The sequence below is a fragment of the Elephantulus edwardii genome, unplaced genomic scaffold (genome assembly GCF_000299155.1).
Source record: "Elephantulus edwardii isolate Elephantulus edwardi_28Jun2011 unplaced genomic scaffold, EleEdw1.0 scaffold00022, whole genome shotgun sequence".
In the NCBI taxonomy this organism is placed as follows: domain Eukaryota; kingdom Metazoa; phylum Chordata; class Mammalia; order Macroscelidea; family Macroscelididae; genus Elephantulus; species Elephantulus edwardii.
Window position 1 is genome coordinate 24,229,470 of NW_006399772.1, and position 8,285 is coordinate 24,237,754.

General features: G+C 41.2%; 1 pseudogene; it reads left to right on the forward strand.

Annotated features, from left to right (window-relative positions):
* The first annotated feature begins 4,715 nt into the window (after positions 1-4,715).
* Positions 4,716-6,494, forward strand: LOC102848074 (annotated as a pseudogene).
* Positions 6,495-8,285: the final 1,791 nt, after the last annotated feature.

Genomic DNA, 8,285 nt, shown 5'->3' on the forward strand with positions numbered 1-8,285 from the left:
TGTTGGAGATCATGAGACTGACACAGGATAAGATAAAATTCTAATTTGCTGCTTAAAATGTTGCAATGAATCATTGTCATCTTGCCAGCCTCTAACACACTTTAGAAATATACTAATGTTGTACAATTAAATAAAAAGTAATTCAAGACACATTTTCCTAATTTTTATTGCCAAGATATTTTCATTGTTTTTTTTATTCCTACGTGGACATGATCTCTTGGAATCCAACTAGCAAAGCATAAATTCACATATGTTTTATTAAAAAAGAATTATTTCTCTTCTGGTCCCCACTGGATCTTTCTCAATTCCTTCGCCCACTCTCTCCACCCACAAAATTGTGCAGCCCTGTGCTTTAATCCCTGCCCATCCTCACTCTTCTGCTCCCAACCCTTATCTCCTTGTATCCCCATACATGTTTGATCAATAAAAAAATAAAATAAAATAATTTCATTCTTTACATGATTGGCCAGCTAGTACATTTCAGATTACCATAGTAAATATGCCAATAGGAGTCAAAAAGTTTACCTGTTCCGTGTGTTTTGAAGGTTTTCTTTCCCCCATGGTAGTTGTTGACACATAGAGAAATTAATGTTTTTACAAAAGAAAGAAAACAATGTTCAATATAATGTATGAAAACAGGTTTAAATAGAGGGAGAAAAATAGGAGCTAGTCTAAAATTGTCATTAAAGGAAAATATTAGCAGTTAATCTTAGTTGTAAATAAAATCAAGCTCATATCACCAAAGGAAGAGGATTAATCTAGTTAGAAAATAAATAAAGGTAGCTGAGTAGCAATAACCAAAAAAGAAAATGGTTCCTTGTTAAACTTGACAATAAGGATATAATTGTCAACTCAGGAAATGACAAAGGCTGAGATTTTAACATACTTAACACTGAGAAGTCAGTCTGCCGCAATTTTATAGGTATTGGCACAAGACATAAGACACACGGGTCAGAGACAAATGTATTACCAATAGAAACAAGAGTAAGATTAATATCACAGTGTTGATTCCTCCAGCCTCAATTGTATAAGGCAGTGTTACTGATATTAGAAAGGTTCGCCTTTAAATCGGAAGTGTTTTCATGCTTGCCCTGCCTCCCCTGAGGAGAAAGACATCTTTATTACATTGGAATATCATGTGATTCCATGTAAAGAAGGAAATCTTTTTCTACTGTACAAAGTTGTCTATTATTCAATGATCTTTGTAGGGATGGGGAATATATATATTTGCAAATGTACTGCCAACACAAAAGCATTTGGTTCGAATCCACCAGCTGCTCTGCAGAAGAAAAATAGAAAAATCTGTTTGTTTGGGTCTTGTCCTGGACAATCTCTTCTTGTGCAATTACTTCCTCTGCAAATCTGTTTGGAGGGTTAGTTACTAGTTGGTTGTGATTTGATGGTACATAACAATAATATACAGAATAAGTTCTCTTTTAGTATCTTTGAAGGTGTGCACTAAAGAGTCAGAACCAACTTGTAAATCAACCTCTAAAGTGCATTCAGAGGCAGTAACTGCACAGGAGGAGATTACCTATCTTTTTTTCCCATGGAGCAGCTAATGGATTTGAACCACATGCCTTTAGTAAGCAGCTATGCACCACTAAGCCACCAGACTTATTAAAGACTTGCTGATTAGTCAAAGAAAAAATAAAACAATTTTTGGGCAGATTATGGACTATGAAATTTGTCTATCATTCTTTCCCCAAATCTTAACATCTGAATTTCTAACTTTCCTGCCTCAGGACAGGTTTCATCCCATCCTTGCTGAAAGTGACAATAAATACAAGAAATTGCATATATTCCCTTTAGACATCCAGAGGTTAGTTCATACCTTTATTTGTTACTGTATGGTTCATTTCTGTAGTGAGTATTTACTGTGGTAAGTAGATGTTTGCATGTTGTTGTCATGCATCATCGAATCGTCTGCGACTCATCACACTCTATGTACAACAGCTCTGAATCCTGCCTTATTTGGAGCCAATCTCATTGTCTCTGAAACACCTACCCCCATTATCCCAATTACTGTGTCAATGCATCTCATCCAGGTCTTCCTCTCTTGTGCTGTCTCTCATTCTTCACACTAGATGTCCTCCTCCAGGGACTGGTCTCTACTGGCCACATGCCAGAAGTATGTGAGACGGAGCCTCACAATCCTTGCCTCAAGCAACACCCTGGTTTCATCCACTCTAGGATAAACCTATTTTTATCTCTCTTGTAAGTCCATTGTATATCCAATGTTCTTCTCAAGTACCATAACATAAAGGCATCAATTCTTCTTCTGTCAACCCTAGTCATTGTCCAGCTATCTGATGCATAAAAAGTAATTGCCAAGACCATGGCCTGAATATGGTACACCTTAGTCTTAAGGCTGACATCATTGCTCTTTAGCATTTTGGAAATGTTCCTGACAGGAGCCTTCCCCAGAGGAAATTATCTTTTGACATCTTTACTATTAGTGCCAAGAGTGTTGATTGTGGATCTGAATGATTCTCAAATCATACTTCTCATTCATTCTTCTATAACTTTAGTGAGGTGTTTGGTTTTTTTTTAATCTTCCCAAATAGTTATTTGATATAGTAAATCTTTTAAGAGTTTTTAATATACATGCATACTGGTAAATTTTGTTTTTAAAAAGTTCTTCTAATATTGCAGATCTAGGATCATTAATAACATCATTGTCAAGTTCACGAGGAGTTTATAGAAACAGTATAGCAAAAATACTATTAAAGTACTTTTAATCTTTCGAGCATGTCAATATACAAAGCCTCATTTGATCACCTTGTTTTGACAAGGGTAGTTTGAACATGTTCCAACAAATGTTCATGTGTTTCTTTTTCTCTTGACCCGGTATCAATTTACCTTCACTCCGCACCCTCATTCGTTTCTCTTTCCCAGCTGATACGGATCGATTTTGCTGTCTGCCAGAAGGCATAAGGAAGATCTGAACGATAGTCTCACTATTTAATTTCTCATTTTTAAATCCTGATCTGTATTCTAGAATTTTTATTAATAAATATTTATTGTTCCATAAAATATAACCTTATAAAGAGGAAAGAGGAGGTTCTGAATTTTAAAGAGATATTTAAAATATTTTGTAGTTTTTATTTTATTCTCAAGTCGCCTTTGATAGGATGAATTTCTCTTCAAACCACTCTCTTTTCTTTAATTGAACATCTCCATAGCTCAGAGTGCAAATTTACATCCTGTGCTATTTTACCTTTCAGTAATAAAGAAAAACATAGATTTTAATTTTTATAAGGTAAATATTCCTGTTAATTTATGTCTATGGAAAAATCATTTGAAGGAGTCAAGTAGCAAATAAAAAAAAATTCAAGTAAAATAGTTTAAAACCCAAACTCAGAAAAGATGAAACTAGACAATGAGAGAAAAAGTGGTGAAAAGGTTCTGTCTTCAGTTTTCTTAAAATATAAACATGGAAAGGTTGAAATACTATTCGAGATTGTGTGAGCTTTGGAAAAAGTATATTGAAAATAATTTATCAGACTATGAATGTCAGGAAAAAGGTGAAGTTTTGGAGTTTCTTTTATTACATGTCCAATGTCCAGTGAATGTAAGTGTTTTTCTCCATTAAGATGGTCAAAATATCATTTAATTATGATATTTATATTGTCAACTATGTGTAAATTAAATTGTAAATAAGCTTTGAAAATAATATACTCATACACCCAAAATTTTGCATAAAATTTATCATAGTATATTTTTTAGTATTTTGATTGATAACAGAATTTTATATCTAATTCAGTTTGTCTGTAATATAAATTGGAAGCAGGAATGGCATCCACTTCCTAAACAACACGCCTCTGAAACTCTATGAACTTTGATAAATGATGATAGTTAACAAAAGGCTTCAGGCCTTTTGTTTAAAGGGTTGCTATGAGTCATGTTCAACTAGAAGGCAATCAACAAAAACAACATAACATAAAAGATTGAATCTGTAGGATGATAATGTATTTTCTGGACTTGACTTATGATTCTTTCATTGTTGTTGTTATGTGCCATGAGTTCATCTGCAGGCCCTCATAGTGGCCCTGTGCGCAATAGCTCTGAACTCTGCCCTATCCTGAGCCAATTTCACCAACCCCCATTATCTCAGTTACTATGTCAATCCAACTCACCCAGAGTCTTCCTCTCCTCTGCTATCCTTCAACACTTCCAAGAATGATGTCCTTCTCTAATGACTTGTTCCTCCTGGCCATATGTCCTAAGTATGTGAGTCAGAGCTTCAAAATTCTTGCCTAATAAGAGAGATGCAAATCAAAACCACAAGGAGATATCCTTTCACTCCAGTAGCAGTGGCAAAGTTTAACAAGACAGCAAGTAATAAATGTTGGAGAGGATGTGGTGAGATAGAAACTCTCTTACACATTGATGGTGGGATTGTAAAAATGGTAAAACCACTCTGCAAGGCAGTTTGGTGCTTCCTCAAACAACTGAACATAGAAATTCCATGTGGAGTTTCCTGGGAAAGGGAGGAGGGGAATAGCTCAAGAGAAAGGTAGGAGGTGAGTGAAGGTCAGCATGGCGTGGGAGATGACTCACGTCGCATCCCGTCTTCCCGACAAGCCCACCTGAGCAGAGTTGGCTCCATGGCTTAGTGGCAATGGAGGGAAGAGAGAAGGAACATTTATTTTGTTAGAGGGGCCAGCCTGAGGCCCAACCGGTCTGGTAGAGCCTTGCTGGTGCCAGAGGTCATGTCTAATGTGGACCAAACACCTCGGGGCTGCATAGAAGCCAACACAGAGGTCTTTCCAGCCTTGTTCATGCTATTGGAGGAGCTCAGACCAGCCCATTCAGCCCAGCTGCTCCACTCTCTCAGCTCCTTGGTGTAATCTTGAATCTACTCCAAGAGCATAAATGAGTGCCAAGTGCACCATTCCAGCCTAGGCTGAACTCTCTGCTCCCGGAATAGGGAATTGTTGCTGACATTGAATTAGAAAACATCCTTGACCCTGACAACGTCTATGAACTCAAAAGCCAGCCCCTACCTCGACGCTCGAGCCTCCCAATATCGCTGCAGTTCACACCAGCCACTCCAGCTACACACTCTGCATCATCTTCTGCAGGGGAATCCGGGAACCCTGCCATGTCATCATCCTCTTCATCACAAGGCTTGCTGCGGCAACAGCCAACGCGGGCCCAAGCCCAGGAGCAGAAGAAGCGTGAACGTCAAGACAGGCTGCAGGCGCTCCTTTCCCTAGTCCTGCACCTACCTCTCTTGCTATTCTGTAGTTGGTGTTTCTGCTGGGGGCCATACATTGGGCCTTGCAACCCCTGCTCAGGTGCCCAGAATGGTGCTCAAGGTAGAGATTCATCTGGAAAATCCAACACATTACCACCTACAACAGGCACATCGGCAGCAAGTGAAACAGTACCTGTCAACCACACTTGGGCCCACGCTGGCCTCCCAGGCTTTTGCCCCACCACCAGGCCCTACTAGTGTCCCTGAGACTGTGCTTCCTACTGGCCCTTCAGGAAGCGCTCCTAACAGTCCCATGGCACTGCTCACCATTGGGTCTAGTTCAGAGAATGAGATCAATGATGTCATTGATGAGATCATCAGCTTGGAGTCCAGTTATAATGATGAGATGCTCAATTATCTGCCTGGAGGCACTGCTGGGCTGCAACTCCCCAGCACACTGCCTGTGTTAGGGAATCTTCTTGATGCATACAGTAGTCAGGGTGTGGCCACACCAGCCATTCTGTCAGCAATTCCTGTCCAGCTAAACTCCCCAACATCAGCAGGAGAGCTCTAAGACAGAGGCAAAGGCACTTCTGAAAGAAAGGCAGAACAAAAGGCAATGACAACCTAATTGAGGGTTGCAGGTGATTCAACATTTACAACAGGATCAAGGAACTGGGCACCCTCATCCCCAAATCCAGTGAACTGGAGATGTGCTGGAACAAGGGCACTTTGAAGGCGTCTGTGGATTATATCCGCAAATTGCAGAAGGAGCAACAGCGTTCCAAAGACCTGGAGAGCGGGCAGCACTCCCTGGAACAGGCCAACCGTAACCTACAGCTCCGAATTCAGAAACTAGAAGTGCAAGGCCAAATCCACGGCCTGCCGGTACTTCCCACCCCAGGACTGCTCTCTCTTGCCACAATTTAGGCCTCTGATAGTCTCAAGCCAGAGCAGCTGGACTTTGAGGAAGAGGGCGGGCCAAGCACATTTCATACGGAAGGAGCAGCTGCTCCAAATCCTTCTCATCAACAGTCACCAGCATCACCTTCAAATGCTCTTCTGGACCTACACTTTCCCCATGACCACTGAGGGGGCTTGGGGGAACCCCTTCCACCTGGGGCTGGAAGACATTCTGAGGGAAGAAAAAGAGAGTGTGCTGGGAGGGCTGTCAGGGGGCACCCCGTCCCCATTGCACACTGCCTCTGACCCTCTGCCTTCCTCAGTGTCCCCTGCTGGCTCCAAAGCCAGCAGCCGTAATAATAGCTTCAGCATGGAGGAGGAGTCATGATCAGGTCTTATCCCTTCCCTGGTGTTTTCTCACTCAGGAAAGGAGGGCAAGTCAGAATGAGGCCCTACCTTTCCCCCTGTATGTCTCCTCATGAGACTATTCTGCCCGAGTATTCTGAAGGGAGAGGAGATGAGATCAGGCTCTGCTCCTATAATCAGGCAAAGAAAAGGAGTTAGATGAGACCCTATCCTTTCACCAATAGAATAGCTCAACACAGGTCTTTCAGATTTCAGGATGGTAGCTTGGAGGCAGGAGTGGCATCCACTTCCGTAAATAGCTTGTCTCCGGAAACCCTATGAACCGGGAGAAAGGATGAAAGTCACACAAGTGTTGAGGACTTTCATTCATAGGGTCACTCTACGGCACTAAACAAAAAAGAGAGAGACCAGTTGGCCTAGTGGACCGAAAGCGATGCTACCAAGCCAAAAGGTGGGTGACTCCAATCCACGGCCCTAAGGCCTGTTTTAAATTGTTTTTGGTCAAACTAGGTCGTGTAGCCCTGGCACGTCCACTTGCTGTACCGAGGAAACTTTTGGTCACTGTGAAGCTGAACACTGTGAAACTGATGTGTCAAATGCGTTAATGGTTACCCATGGCAGATAGTGTTTGGTGGAGGGCCCCGATTAAAACAAGCTTGGAAGCAGAAGTGGTATCCACTTTTGAAATAGCTTGCCTCCAGAAACCCTATGAACCTGGAGAAATGATGAAAGTCAAGCATGCAAATGTTGAGGACTTTCGTTCACAGGGTTGCTATGAGTCGCCTATGACTCGCCCACACATAACAGCAATAAAGTCTTAAAAAGAGAAGTAAACAGGCTACCTGAGAAAGGAAGATGTCAGGATGTTGTTCCATCCTTCTCTTAGAACCACCAGTTTAGTCCATTAATGCAAGGAAGAAGAGTGAAAAATTTTGGCGTTCCCATCCTTAGGATCTGCCTCTTTCCCATGAACCTCACCCTTCTTAGGCAAGGGAAGAAGGTTAAAACTCCAATCCTTTCCCTTGCAACTCAGTCCTGACCTTCTAGAATTGAAGTCAGGCCCCATCCCTTCTCTATAGGAATAGCCCAGCACAGGTATTTCAGATATGCAGGGAATCAGTAAGATCAAACCTCCCCAGGTGGAGGTCACAGCACTACCCTTTTTTCTTAACAATACCCCATCCAAGCATTCTGCACATGAAGAGTAGTACTCCAGCTCCCTTTCCTTAACCTGGAATCAACCCAATCTAACCTTGAGGGAGGGAGCTGATATTGAAATCTTGTGAAGTGACATTTGAAGCCTAGATTGGAAATTAGGATTACACCCTGACATTTTGGCATAGTTCTGCTTCCTTTCTTGAGGGACATTTTTTTTTTTAATTATAGAGATTAGGAAGATTGAATCCATGTTCCCAGAAATAGTACCCTATTACTTACACTATTTCAGCCTTTGTAATGATCTTTTGCATTCTTCGTGGATGATTTTATTGATATCTTTCCAGAGCTCATTTGATCTACGCTCATTGGTACTCAAGGCCTCAAACCTATTCCTGAGATGGTTTTGAAATTCGAGTGGGACAGACTTAAGGTCAAATCTTGGTTCCCATGGACTTGATTTAATTTTCCTCAACTTTGGCTTGAACTTGCATATGAGTAGTTGGTGGTCTATCCCACAATCAGCACCCAGCCTGGTTTTCACTGCTGATATTGAGCTTCTCCACCAAGTCTTTCCACAAATGTAATCAATTTGATTCCCATGCATACCATCAGGTGAAATCCATGTGTATAGCCTGTGTTTAAGTTTCTTATAAAA